This window comes from Helianthus annuus, chromosome 17 (genome assembly GCF_002127325.2).
Source record: "Helianthus annuus cultivar XRQ/B chromosome 17, HanXRQr2.0-SUNRISE, whole genome shotgun sequence".
Classification (NCBI taxonomy): Eukaryota; Viridiplantae; Streptophyta; class Magnoliopsida; order Asterales; family Asteraceae; genus Helianthus; species Helianthus annuus.
Window position 1 is genome coordinate 123,449,528 of NC_035449.2, and position 16,096 is coordinate 123,465,623.

Genomic DNA, 16,096 nt, shown 5'->3' on the forward strand with positions numbered 1-16,096 from the left:
AAAAACTGGTTTCAGATAGTAGATTGGTTTTCTTAGTATATATTTTAAATTTAAATTATTCAAAAACGTACTTTAATATTAAAGAATAAAGAAAATGAAAAACAAAAATTGTTACAAAGAACGAGTGTTAACTGTTAAGAGAGTATATGTGAAAGAATATAAAAGTTTCATTGAGTTAAACATTATAATTTTTATAAAGAAAACGTTTATATATGAATTAAAAAATAATCTGTTTATAAAATTAAATGAAACAAGCAATTTTTTTAATTATATTAGAAACTTTTAATTAATTCTTCTTATATAACATATTTTAAAAAAGAAATTATTTTTATCCAATAAAATTAGGAGAGAGAAAAGATAACTATTTAAAAACACCCATTTTGGTAAATATTTCTCAAAGTACCCATTTTGGTAAATAAGTTTTTCCACAACACCCTTTTGGGAAAAAAAACTCAGGTTACGTTTACCAGAAGACAGCCGTGTAAGGATAGAGGTACTTCCGAATATCGGCTGATTGTTAATGCTAATAATGCTAGAAGTAATGGAATATCGACGGTTTCTATCTAGAGGTGTACCTATGTTTATGCCGTTATATGAACATTCAATATTAAAACATACATGTTAGTACCGGTATGTTGTTTAGTAATGTATTTATCAAAAGAAATAACAAAGAAACAAAATACAAACCTGGTGTGGTTGAAATTAAAGAACCAGTAGCATTTCAACTGCTCGACATGCAATGGAGTATATATGTTGATCCGTAGTATCAGAAGATTCGAGCAAATTCACACTGTCAGAAAAGATGTTACGAACATTCGTTGATGATGATGATGCTTTCTTTGATTTCTTTTTATCAAGTATTAATTTTTGAAGCTTACGCCTTTCATTCGGTGAAGTAACTAAATAACAGAGAAAGTATAATATGTACGAAACACAAGAATCAGTCCACTTGGAAACATAAAACGGAAAAAAGTATAATTATAATCAAATTCAAGAGCTATTACCATTTGTGATATCTGAAAGAGGAGATCTATTAGAGATATCTGAAAGAGGAGTTCTCATAAGAGGACCTACAAAAAAACCAAGTAGAATTATGATTTCAATCCGAAAGCTGATTTTGATTTGGGAAATGATGAGTTAAGAAGTTATAATTTCACTTACTGTGTAAATTTCATTGAGATGAATTAGTAGCTGTAGAAGATGAACGTGAATTCTTTGACATTGCATACATGAGAGAAAGAGAAGGATTCAAAAGAAGAAAGAGTAAAAGATCAGGAACATTAAAAAAATAGAAGAAAACAGTGGTTTTTAAATTTTGATTTATAATATGTCATACCTAGAGATTAACATAACCTCAATAAACTATAATATTCCATTTTATCATTTTGTAATTAAAAATCATTTCATGAAAAGCAAAATAGAATTGTTTCAAATTATTGAATTAATTATTTCAAGCAATCTATTACATTGATAAAAAACTTAACAACAAATTTTGTAATCTTTGTGGAATGTAAATCGGGTGTTCATTGGTTAGGTTTATGGTTTATTTGTATATGATTTTTAAAATAAAATATTATTATCTTTATTTAATAAATAATTAAGTTAAACGGCATTTTTTCAGTTATCCAAATAAACCAAACAAAACAACTAAAATAAAACGTGGATCCATAAGCCGAACAAAAAACCGAATAAAATGGGTTTGAGTTTACGCTTCTTACTTGGTTACGCTTTTTCTGAACAACCTACTTTGAATGACTTAGACAAAATTTGAAGTATATAAAAAAGCTATTGAATGAGATTAGAAATAAATTAATGGGAGAAACATGCACAAATTAAATATTTTTTATAAACTATAATATATGACGGATACTTATTAAACCTTAGTGGACAGGGATAACGGTAAAAACCAATAAAGAACAACCACATCCACTGATAATCCTATATAAATTATGAGATAAGATAATAAGATTAAAATTGCTTAAAGATTACACATGTTTGTAGATAAAAAAGTTGTTATTTGGGTTTATACAATATATATTATAAATTGTTGCTCCTATTCATACACATAAGTTTTAAACATAAATATTGACTATTGAACATCTCAATATTTATTTAACAATATACATTATAATATGCAAAGAAAGGTGATACTCATTATAATATTAGAACATAACAGTATAATAAGCAGATAAGTTTTCAGGAATTCAAAACCACACAATCAGTCCAAAACATAACAACACCAAACACCCAAAAGCAACAAAACGAAAACCATAAGTTCAACGTGGCAACAGCATATGAAATCAACACGTAAATGTATTTGAAAATACAGAGAAAACTATTTCTCAATCTTAGGAATCAAAAGCGTCGAAACACCAGCATCTTCATCCTGAGACAGTTCATCACTAATGCGGCGCTTTGTCGAGGAGCAACCTAATGTATCATCTAAATCGCACACTTCACGAATATTACGTTTTGTTTCATCAGAAAAGGGATTCTTAGTGCCTACAAGTTGTGACAACCCTCACTAAACCAGGTATCCGTACGACTTAATTAATAATTAATTACTGCTTGATTACTGTGCTTAACTGAATTTACTGATGAACTGCCACTTGATTCCTGATATTTGTACATATCTGCATCATACTTTGATTTCCGTCACTACATTATTTACATACTGAACTCTAGTGACAAACATGATGCACAAAAGCACAGTAGCGCTATGAACGGATAACCTATTGAACATGCCGATAAAGCCAGCATCAGGCAGATATTGCCTCTAAGGCCTGTATGAGCCAGAAATATTTTACTACACCCATAGTGAGTGTAGGGATACAAGGGTTATAGAACTGCGTCTCTAGGAATAAGTTACAATGACTGGATGTGCCTAAAACGTACACTAAGCACAAAACACAGCACTTTAATGAAGAATTCAGCCTCTGGCTAGCTAATAAAGTGCCAAAACATGAGAAAAATATTACTAGACACTTTCCAAAGTGTCAGGAATAAGTTGTGTCACTAGAAAGGGCATTATCGACACTTAAAAGCTTTGTTAAGCGCTTTAACGGATTACTATCCAACCGAACAACCGGATTATACCCGGAACATGAAAATATTGCCATAAACATTATTTGTCTTTTTCTGAGCCAGTTAGGGTCCCTGAACACCCTAAAACCCGCCATAAAACACTACACACAACTAACCGGGTTAACTACTTAACTAACCTACTTAACCTAACTATTAAATCTAACTATTAGTAACCATCCAACCAAGACCCCCCCCCCTTCATAACCGTCCCCAACTAGAAGGGGACACCCTTTGATTACTTTTGATTATTATATAACCTCTTGTCCCATATCTGAATGACAATGAATCCATTGGATTATATCACTAAGTATTGTCTATAAGAACATGGTAATGCACATAAGAACAATCACATTTCACAACTCCACTCAAACTACTCTCTCCCTCTTGCTCTATACTTCGGCCGAACACCCCCTTGATCATCCATCATATTTTCGGTTGCCATCTTCACATTCCAAGATCATACAAGCTTCAAGGATCACGTAGTAGGAGGCTTGGTGCACTCGGAGTTTGAAGGACCTCTTTCTCTAGCTTTTATCCTCTCATTTTGCGCTTACATTCTTCCCTAGCCTCGAGCTAGTGGTATGATGCTTAAATCCCTTTCTCGAAGTATTTTAAGGTGGTTAATATGTTGTGTAACGATTAAAACTCGAAACCTAACAAAATGGTGCATTAAAGTCTACTAAAAGCATAAAAAATGATGGTTAAAAGCTTACTAGTTGTGTAAATGTTGTAGTAATTGAAATTTGTGATTATTTAGACCCGATCTATGTTGTGGTAGCTCGGATCATCATTTAACCCGGGTTGGTCATGATCACGAATCATGACATAAGGTTGTTTTGAATGAAACAAGGGTTAAAAGGTGAAACTCTACCACACGCGAATCATGAACTTGTGTAAAAGTGTTTTAGTTGTGAAATAGTATTTAAAACTAGCAGATCTACGTATCTGCAGGTGGTATTTTCAAAGAACCACATATCACAGAAATCATGTTTTCTAAAAACGGATCTTACACTTACAAGTATGATTTTTAGAAAACACAAGTGTGTAAGCACTTGTGTAACACAAAAGTTTCGATAAATAACAATTTTGTAAAAATGATTAGAAGTTGTAAAGATGGATTTTCTCTAAAAACAAGGTTTTTACAAGATCAAATTACTTTATATAAAGATCCGCTAAAAATGATGAGATTTACACTATAATTTTGGAAAAACTACAAGTTCATGTGATTTATGCGATTTACATACTTGTTAACTAGTTTGTTGTGATGAAAGTTGTTTTGATCAAATAAAGAAGTTGTTGAATTGTTTTGTAAAAGAAAATGATACGCTTGAAAGCGTGGCCACCTCCAGTTACAGAGGAAACTCTGGCGAAATTTTTCTAAAAACCTAACACTTAGAATTATTTTCACTATAAGTGTTAGAAATACTTTTCGACGTGTTTTCAAAATATAAGTTTCGCCACGACTTTATTTACAAAATATCGGAGGTGGGACTTTCACAACGTTATTTGTGATTATTTTGTGAAGTATATAATATTATTTTTAGGGTAAAAATAATATTATCGAACGTTAACGAATCCAAAATAATACGAACGCTTTCACGATAAATATATAAGTTACACCGGTAATTACTATTACCACTCGATCGTTAAGACGTAACTTACGCAATCTTACAGAAACATTTATGCACGTGTAATTTTGTCAACATATTATTTTTGGGGAAATTATGAAAATATAATATTTTTGAGAAAAATATTTATATTTTGGAATTGGAAAATAAATATATATTAAGTAAGACTTAATAATATATTTCTAGCACACATGTATTAATCCCCCATCCTTGGGAAGAAAATAATTACCAAGTATGCACAGAATGTAAACACGAAATAGTTGTCTAACTATTTCCTAAAACGAAAACCATAAAGCTAAGGCACGGCCGTCCGTCTAATAGAGTTAGAACTTGTAGGTCGTTGCACAGCTGCTTGCTTTCAGAGACATACTTGGTAGAGACGCACCGACTGTGAGTTCATGTCCCCCTTTTCTCTTAACTGTTTTCAGTTTTCTAAACTGCGGGGGTGAAATACACGTTACAATGTTTATGAATACTTTATACATGGTATGGTTAGCGTAAGGAGGGTTACTATTTAGATCATGTGAATGGGTAGGCGGAAACTTGAGGTCATTAATCCTCAGGGTAGGACCGAGGGGCAGGAGCGATAGATCTATTTGGGTGTAGCGAGCCCAGTCCCAGGCCCAGCATAACGGACCTCGGGATGACTTTGTACCCGACGCATAAATCTGCTAGGTTTGAGCCTTCCTACTTGCATTTCACACATATCAACGGCCTTGCAAACCATTGGTGATCTCTTTTTCCTTATTTGCTACATACCAGGATTTTGATAAATAAAAAGGTTTATTTACTCACTTACACATGAACTCACTCAACATTATTGTTGATTTTTCAACTTACATGTATTTCAGGGAATTAAAGGATCTGGCACGGTATGGCACGTTTTCCCGCTGCACTAGTACGAGGTCATCCGGGGTTTAGGGAATGTGACTCTTTCCTGGACAAGTCACAGTCCTTAAACTGTGTTTATGTTGATGTTTATGTTTGTTGAACAATGTTAAGGTTGTTAGGGTGTTTTCCCTTTAAAACAATGTTATTGTATTTGGTTTTCAAAACTTATTGGATGATCTTGCATGTTTTTAATTCATATAGCTTTGTTATGGTTAAGCTATGGTATTAAGAAGTCACACCAAATTAACCACGCTTCCGCAAAGCCAGGGTGTGACAGCTTGGTATCAGAGCTCTGATCATAGCGAACTAGGATTCCTTCTTGAGTCTAGACTATGATCACTAGGGCTCTCACGAAAACATTTTTACTGCATACCACTTAAGTCCAGATCCAAAACGTTTTTATAAACAAATGTTGAGCACATTTTATTTATTTATGATTAGGCTCAGTCTTGGAGGCTGAGGCTCGGTCTTGGAGGCCGAGGCTCGATCTTAGAGATCGAGGTAGATGTTTATTTATTATTTTTAGGCTCAGTCTTGGAGGCTGAGGCTCGGTCTTGGAGGCCGAGGCTCGATCTTAGAGATCGAGGTAGATGGCTAGCTAGGCTAGGAAGAATAGGCTCAGTCTTGAAGGCTGAGGCTCGGTCTTGGAGGCCGAGGCTCGATCTTAGAGATCGAGGTAGATGGCTAGTGAGACTAGGAAGTGTAGGCTCAGTCTTGGAGGCTGAGGCTCGGTCATGGGACCGAGGCTCGACCTAAGAGGTCGAGGTAGATGATAGAGCAGTCTTAGAGACGGGGAGAATTTGGAATGTCAGTCTAGGAGACTGGGAGGCTAGTGGGACTAGGAGAATTATGTGATTTCTTATTTGGCAACTTATGTGATTACCTGATTGTGTGACTGATTATCTGTGCATATTTGTGTTTGTGTTACAGACTCATGGACTCGCCCGGTACAGGCGACTCAGACACCACTGGACCTATACCTGTAGTATCAGATGACCTAGCCTCTTCAGAGCACGAGGTGTACACGTCGGACGTTTCTAGCACTGATGAGGACGACTTTCAGCCCTTCGCACTACCTGATGGTGCTGGTGAGCCTGCAGATGGCCCTCTTGTTGAGTACCTACCGTTAGTGGAGATTCTGGCTCCCATACCCTTAGCCGTTTATCCTGCGTACGATTTACTTCTTGATATACCTGTTGACCATCCTGTTGATCACATTGCACCCGTTCACCCTTTTGTTGCTCCCCCACCTGATCCCATTCCACTAGAGCCCGAGCATGCACTGTTCGCGGCACACATGGATCCACCAGATGAGCACGCACAGCATGGGTGGATTCCTGCTGATGAGGATGTTCCACCTATTCCCCCTCCCATCACTGATGCACGACATGTTGATTTCTCTTTTTCAGTTCCTCAGTTTACACCTCCAGCGTGACCTGGAGAGGGTTCTTCGGCCCATCCCTTTGGGCATGTGCCGACGTCTGTTCCCTTCATGCCACGGTTTCCACCTGTTATACCCCCTGTTTCTCCATTTCGTATGGCTCCTTTTGATCCCACCAGTGAGCCGCTTCTCTGGTCATCACCGCCTCTCATGCCACCGATTGACCCCTACCATCCCTTCCATCTGGGGCACACTATCGAGGACATGTTGATGTCTTTCGTTTTTCAGCATGAGTCACACACGCAGCGCATCCAGGAGCTTGAGAGAGCTCAGCTGCCACCATGTCCGTGTCACGGTCAGACACATTCTCCATTGCAGCCTTCTCGACCTGTACCTCCAGATTATGTTGCACGCCTCTTTGCACTAGAGCAGCAGGTTGCTTCTTTCATTCGTACTCAGAGAGCCAAGGAGGAGGACTGGCTCCAGTTACGTCGTTTGTGTTACACTCACTTTCCCCCTCCTCCACCGCCATCTGTATAGAGCTCATCAGTACCGTTTGGGTAGACGTTGGTGAGAGGACCGCGATTGCTTTTGACTACACAGCATTTTTGGAGACTACATGATGATTCTGACTTTTGTTGACATGTATTTGTTGTATTTGACACTGACTTGATATAGTTTTTGGACAGGGGTGATGTAGCCCCTAGTTGATTGATGATTGTATGACACAGTGATGTACTGATACACTTACTATGTGGTCTCAATTTATGGCAATCGCAGTATTCTCATCATATTTGATGCTTGATTGATTATTTATGTTTTGATAACATGGGATGTTGTGTGAATGATATTGTGATAAGAGATGATATGTGAATAATATACTGATAACATGAGATGTTATGTACTATTACTATTATTATATATGTGCGCTTTACTATGGCCTGACCGACGTAAACACATCTTTAGAAGATGCCGCCGAGACGTTAAGAACCGCAAATGCCTACCAATCAGGCAGAACTCCAGCAGATCATTGCTGCTGCCATCGCACAATATGCTGCCTCTCAAGGAGGAATGAGTGGAAGCAACTCTGGCAACAACAACAACCCACCTCATGGTAATACTAAGTCATTTAGACATACCATGACCTATTTGGATATCTATAGCAGAGGTGCTAATGCCGTTCACATGTTATACTGTACGTGCAGGATGCACCTACAAGCAGTTTCTAGACTGCAAGCCAGTCAACTTTGATGGCACAGGAGGTGCTGTCGCCTTTGTTCGTTGGGCTGAGAAAACCGAATCTGTTCTTCGCATGAGCAAATGCGCACTAGATCAGCAAGTCACCTATATCTCTGGGCTATTCTTGGATGGAGCCCTATCTTGGTGGAATTTGCAAGTACAGACGCTTGGTGAAGCTGCTGCTTACGCGCTGACCTGGACCGAACTGAAGGAACTTATGCGCAAAAAGTACTGTTCCTGCGCTGAAATCCAAAGATTGGAAACAGAGTTCTGGCATTTAAGATGGAAGGTCCAAAGATCGCAGAATACGTGCAGAGGTTCCACGACTTATCGCATGTGGTACCCTACATGGTCACTCCGGAGTTCAAAAGGATTGAACGTTTTATTTGGGGATTAGCTCCTCAAATCATAAGCATGGTGACCTCATCCAAGCCTGCGACTATTACTGAGGCGATTGATTTGAGCGTGGCTCTCACAGAGGAAGCTATTCGCCTGAACAAGTTTGATGAAGCTGAGCCAAAGAAGAAAGAGACTCATGTGGAGTCATCAGGAGGTAACAAGCGGAAGTTTTTGAACTTCAAGCAAGGTACTAGCGGTATGGTTAAGAAAGGGGAATCAAGCACGCCAGCTCAGGTTGCAGCTGGTAGTGGGAAGAAAAGAAAAGGATACATGGGCGCTCAGCCCAAGTGTAATACCTGCCAGCGCTGGCCGTTGTGGTTTGAAAGTTTGTGAAGCTTGTGGAAAGACTGGCCACTTGAAGGATTCTTGTTGGGCCATAGCTGGCCAGAGAGGTCAGGGAGGTTTTAGAAACAGAAACACCAACCGGGGCGGAAATGGAAATCGCCCACAAGGAAACACGGGAGGCGATGGAAATCGAGTCAATCATGCTAATCAAGCGGGCGCTGTGAATCGTAACCAGAGGAACAATCAGGCGGGAAATGCTGGTGGAAATGGGCAAAGATCCGGATGCTTCAACTGTGGTGATCTTGGGCATTACAAGAGGAATTGCCCAGAGTTGAACCAAGCCCGCGGAAGGGTTTTCAACCTTGAAGCAAGGGAAGCGCGCCAGGATCCCAATGTTGTCACTGGTACGTTCCCTATAAACCAACGCTATGCATCCGTTTTATTTGATACTGGCGCCGATTATAGCTTCGTGTCGTTAGAATTTAAGAATATGCTTGGTTTAGCCGCTAGTAAGTTAGATGTTCCGTACTCGATCAAATTAGCTAATGGAAAGTTGGTAGAAGCCAATGAAGTTATCCGAGCTTGTGTGATCGAATTGGGATAGCGTGAGTTTGCTTTGGATCTACTACCAGTCCAGTTGGGAAGCTTCGACGTGGTAGTAGGAATGGATTGGTTATCAGGCAACAAGGCAGAAATAGTTTGTCACGAAAAGGTCGTTCGTATCCCAACCGAAGATGGTGAGACCATTGTGGTTCACGGAGAGAAGCGTGATACGCCGTTAAGGATTATCAGCTGCCTCAAAGCGCGAAAATGTTTACAGAAGGGATGTGCTGCCTTTTTGGCACACATTGTAGATAAGAAAGCGGAAGAACCGAAGATCGAAGACATCCCTGTCGTGAGGGAATATCCAGAAGTCTTCCCAGAAGACTTACCTGGATTGCCGCCTCAGAGGCAAGTAGAATTTCACATCGATTTAGTTCCAGGCGCCGCGCCTGTGGCTAAGGCACCCTATAGACTTGCTCCGTCTGAGATGCTAGAACTGTCGACACAACTTCAAGAGTTGTTAGACAAGGGATTTATCCAACCAAGCTTCTCGCCTTGGGGAGCTCCAGTTTTGTTTGTCAAGAAGAAGGACGGTAGTTTCCGTATGTGTATTGACTACCGAGAGTTGAATAAGCTGACGATCAAGAATAGATATCCTCTGCCAAGAATTGATGATCTGTTCGACCAACTTCAAGGTTCAAGCTTTTATTCAAAGATCGATCTTCGATCTGGATACCATCAGTTAAGGATACAAGAGGAGAGTATCCCGAAGACAACCTTCAGAACTCGATATGGACACTACGAGTTTCTAGTTATGCCGTTTGGGTTGACAAACGCACCTGCAGTGTTCATGGATTTGATGAATAGAGTTTGCAAGCCGTATTTGGATAAGTTCGTGATAGTGTTCATCGATGATATCTTGATTTATTCAAAGACGAAGGCCGAGCACGAGCAGCATTTAAGGGCCATTTTGGAGCTGCTGAAGAAGGAACAGTTGTACGCCAAGTTCTCTAAGTGCGAGTTTTGGCTACGAGAAGTCCAGTTCCTTGGACACGTGGTAAATGGAGATGGAATCCACGTGGATCCAACCAAGATCGAAGCGATCAAGAATTGGGAAACGCCAAAGACGCCAACCGAGATTCGACAATTCTTGGGTTTGGCTGGTTATTACCGAAGATTCATTAAGAACTTTTCAAAGATCGCTCAACCATTGACGCTCCTCACGCAGAAAGATAAGAAGTTTGATTGGGGAATCAAACAGGAAGAAGCGTTCCAGATATTGAAGGATAAGCTCTGCAACGCGCCAATCTTAGCGCTACCAGAAGGTACGGATGATTTTGTGGTATACTGCGACGCTTCACGTCAAGGATTGGGTTGCGTGTTGATGCAATGCCAAAAGGTTATTGCTTACGCGTCACGCCAGCTGAAGGTACATGAAAAGAACTATACCACACATGACTTGGAGCTTGGCGCAGTGATTTTTGCTTTAAAGATCTGGAGACACTACCTTTATGGTACAAAGTGTACAATCTTCACAGATCACAAAAGCCTCCAGCACATATTCAACCAAAAGGAGTTGAATATGAGGCAAAGACGATGGGTAGAGTTGTTGAATGATTACGACTGCGAAATTAAGTATCATCCAGGGAAGGCGAATGTGGTCGCCGATGCCCTAAGTCGAAAGGAGAGGATCAAGCCCATAAGGGTTAGGGCTTTGGAAATGATTATTCAGACCGATCTTTCCTTGCGCATTCGTGCCGCGCAGAAAGAAGCTCTCAAGGAGAGAAACCTTGAAGAGGAATATCTCCGTGGGATGGAGAAGTTATTGGTACCAAACGGGGAAGGAACGTTATGTTTTGAGAAAAGGATTTGGGTTCCTTTGTTTGGAGGCTTAAGGAAGGTTATTTTCGATGAAGCTCACAAGTCGCGGTACTCTATCCACCCTGGAGCGGATAAGATGTACCAAGATCTTAAGGATTATTATTGGTGGCCTAGGATGAAAGGCGATGTGGATGTTTATGTGAGCAAATGTTTAACTTGCGCTAAGGTCAAAGCGGAATACCAGAAGCCTTCAGGACTTCTGCAACAACCGGAAATTCCCAAGTGGAAGTGGGAACAAATCTCCATGGATTTTATTACGAAGTTGCCAAGGACGCCGAGAGGCCATGACACTATTTGGGTAATAGTGGACCGCTTAACGAAATCAGCGCACTTCTTACCTATCAGAGAGAAAGATAATACGAGCAAGTTGGCCGAAATTTACATGAGAGAAATTGTTACACGCCATGGAGTACCTCTCTCGATCATCTCTGATAGAGACGGAAGGTTCGTCTCAAGGATTTGGCAATCCTTCCAAGAAGCTTTTGGCTCGAAGTTGAATATGAGCACCGCGTTTCACCCGCAGACCGACGGTCAAAGCGAGCGGACGATTCAGACTTTGGAAGACATGCTGAGAGCATGTGTTATGGATTTGAGTGGTAGCTGGGATAAGCATTTGCCTTTGGTTGAATTTTCATACAACAACAGCTACCACACCAGTATTGGTGCCGCACCATTCGAAGCTCTATATGGGCGCAAATGCAGATCACCGCTTTGTTGGTCAGATGCAGGTGATAGACTGTTGGTTGGTCCTGGTGTGGTCCAGGAAACCACAGATAAGATTGCACAGATCCGAGATCGCATTAGTGCGGCTCGTGACCGTCAGAAAGCCTACACGGATCGAAAAAGGAAACCTCAAGAGTTTGAGGTAGGTGATATGGTTTTGTTGAAGGTATCACCCTGGAAGGGTGTGGCACGCTTTGGGAAGCGTGGAAAGTTGAATCTGCGGTATATTGGTCCGTTCAGGATTTTGGAAAGAATTGGGACCGTAGCATACAAGTTGGATCTACCTGCTGAACTGAATGGAGTTCACGATACATTTCATGTATCCAATCTGAAGAAAAGTCCAACGCAAGATACCGTTGTCATTCCTACCGACGAAATTCATGTTGACGATAAGCTCCACTTCGTTGAAGAACCTGTTGAGGTTACGGATTGGAAAGTGAACAAGACCCGCCGGAGCAGTGTCAAGCTCGTCAAGGTTCGTTGGAATGCCAGACATGGTCCTGAATACACCTGGGAACGTGAGGACCGAATGAAAGAGAAATACCCCCACTTATTTCCCAAGAACCCTGCAACTAGAAGCAGAACTTAAAATTTCGGGACGAAATTTTTCTAACGGGGGGAGAATGTGACAACCCTCACTAAACCAGGTATCCGTACGACTTAATTAATAATTAATTACTACTTGATTACTGTGCTTAACTGAATTTACTGATGAACTGCCACTTGATTCCTGATATTTGTACATATCTGCATCATACTTTGATTTCCGTCACTACATTATTTACATACTGAACTCTAGTGACAAACATGATGCACAAAAGCACAGTAGCGCTATGAACGGATAACCTATTGAACATGCCGATAAAGCCAGCATCAGGCAGATATTGCCTCTAAGGCCTGTATGAGCCAGAAATATTTTACTACACCCATAGTGAGTGTAGGGATACAAGGGTTATAGAACTGCGTCTCTAGGAATAAGTTACAATGACTGGATGTGCCTAAAACGTACACTAAGCACAAAACACATCACTTTAATGAAGAATCCAGCCTCTGGCTAGCTAATAAAGTGCCAAAACATGAGAAAAATATTACTAGACACTTTCCAAAGTGTCAGGAATAAGTTGTGTCACTAGAAAGGGCATTATCGACACTTAAAAGCTTTGTTAAGCGCTTTAACGGATTACTATCCAACCGAACAACCGGATTATACCCGGAACATGAAAATATTGCCATAAACATTATTTGTCTTTTTCTGAGCCAGTTAGGGTCCCTGAACACCCTAACACCCGCCATAAAACACTACACACAACTAACCGGGTTAACTACTTAACTAACCTACTTAACCTAACTATTAAATCTAACTATTAGTTACCATCCAACCAAGACCCCCCCCCCCCCTTCATAACCGTCCCCAACTAGAAGGGGACACCCTTTGATTACTTTTGATTATTATATAACCTCTTGTCCCATATCTGAATGACAATGAATCCATTGGATTATAACACTAAGTATTGTCTATAAGAACATGGTAATGCACATAAGAACAATCACATTTCACAACTCCACTCAAACTACTCTCTCCCTCTTGCTCTATACTTCGGCCGAACACCCCCTTGATCATCCGTCATATTTTCGGTTGCCATCTTCACATTCCAAGATCATACAAGCTTCAAGGATCACGTAGTAGGAGGCTTGGTGCACTCGGAGTTTGAAGGACCTCTTTCTCTAGCTTTTATCCTCTCATTTTGCGCTTACATTCTTCCCTAGCCTCGAGCTAGTGGTATGATGCTTAAATCCCTTTCTCGAACTATTTTAAGGTGGTTAATATGTTGTGTAACGATTAAAACTCGAAACCTAACAAAATGGTGCATTAAAGTTTACTAAAAGCATGAAAAATGATGGTTAAAAGCTTACTAGTTGTGTAAATGTTGTAGTAATTGAAATTTGTGATTATTTAGACCCGATCTATGTTGTGGTAGCTCGGATCATCATTTAACCCGGGTTGGTCATGATCACGAATCATGACATAAGGTTGTTTTGAATGAAACAAGGGTTAAAAGGTGAAACTCTACCACACGCGAATCATGAACTTGTGTAAAAGTGTTTTAGTTGTGAAATAGTATTTAAAACTAGCAGATCTACGTATCTGCAGGTGGTATTTTCAAAGAACCACATATCACAGAAATCATGTTTTCTAAAAACGGATCTTACACTTACAAGTATGATTTTTAGAAAACACAAGTGTGTAAGCACTTGTGTAACACAAAAGTTTCGATAAATAACAATTTTGTAAAAATGATTAGAAGTTGTAAAGATGGATTTTCTCTAAAAACGAGGTTTTTACAAGATCAAATTACTTTATATAAAGATCCGCTAAAAATGATGAGATTTACACTATAATTTTGGAAAAACTACAAGTTCATGTGATTTATGCGATTTACATACTTGTTAACTAGTTTGTTGTGATGAAAGTTGTTTTGATCAAATAAAGAAGTTGTTGAATTGTTTTGTAAAAGAAAATGATACGCTTGAAAGCGTGGCCACCTCCAGTTACAGAGGAAACTCTGGCGAAATTTTTCTAAAAACCTAACACTTAGAATTATTTTCACTATAAGTGTTAGAAATACTTTTCGACGTGTTTTCAAAATATAAGTTTCGCCACGACTTTATTTACAAAATATCGGAGGTGGGACTTTCACAACGTTATTTGTGATTATTTTGTGAAGTATATAATATTATTTTTAGGGTAAAAATAATATTATCGAACGTTAACGAATCCAAAATAATACGAACGCTTTCACGATAAATATATAAGTTACACCGGTAATTACTATTACCACTCGATCGTTAAGACGTAACTTACGCAATCTTACAGAAACATTTATGCACGTGTAATTTTGTCAACATATTATTTTTGGGGAAATTATGAAAATATAATATTTTTGAGAAAAATATTTATATTTTGGAATTGGAAAATAAATATATATTAAGTAAGACTTAATAATATATTTCTAGCACACATGTATTAATCCCCCATCCTTGGGAAGAAAATAATTACCAAGTATGCACAGAATGTAAACACGAAATAGTTGTCTAACTATTTCCTAAAACGAAAACCATAAAGCTAAGGCACGGCCGTCCGTCTAATAGAGTTAGAACTTGTAGGTCGTTGCACAGCTGCTTGCTTTCAGAGACATACTTGGTAGAGACGCACCGACTGTGAGTTCATGTCCCCCTTTTCTCTTAACTGTTTTCAGTTTTCTAAACTGCGGGGGTGAAATACACGTTACAATGTTTATGAATACTTTATACATGGTATGGTTAGCGTAAGGAGGGTTACTATTTAGATCATGTGAATGGGTAGGCGGAAACTTGAGGTCATTAATCCTCAGGGTAGGACCGAGGGGCAGGAGCGATAGATCTATTTGGGTGTAGCGAGCCCAGTCCCAGGCCCAGCATAACGGACCTCGGGATGACTTTGTACCCGACGCATAAATCTGCTAGGTTTGAGCCTTCCTACTTGCATTTCACACATATCAACGGCCTTGCAAACCATTGGTGATCTCTTTTTCCTTATTTGCTACATACCAGGATTTTGATAAATAAAAAGGTTTATTTACTCACTTACACATGAACTCACTCAACATTATTGTTGATTTTTCAACTTACATGTATTTCAGGGAATTAAAGGATCTGGCACGGTATGGCACGTTTTCCCGCTGCACTAGTACGAGGTCATCCGGGGTTTAGGGAATGTGACTCTTTCCTGGACAAGTCACAGTCCTTAAACTGTGTTTATATTGATGTTTATGTTTGTTGAACAATGTTAAGGTTGTTAGGGTGTTTTCCCTTTAAAACAATGTTATTGTATTTGGTTTTCAAAACTTATTGGATGATCTTGCATGTTTTTAATTCATATAGCTTTGTTATGGTTAAGCTATGGTATTAAGAAGTCACACCAAATTAACCACGCTTCCGCAAAGCCAGGGTGTGACACAAGTGCTTGGGATGCAAGTGTAACATTGTCACCACAGCATGACAT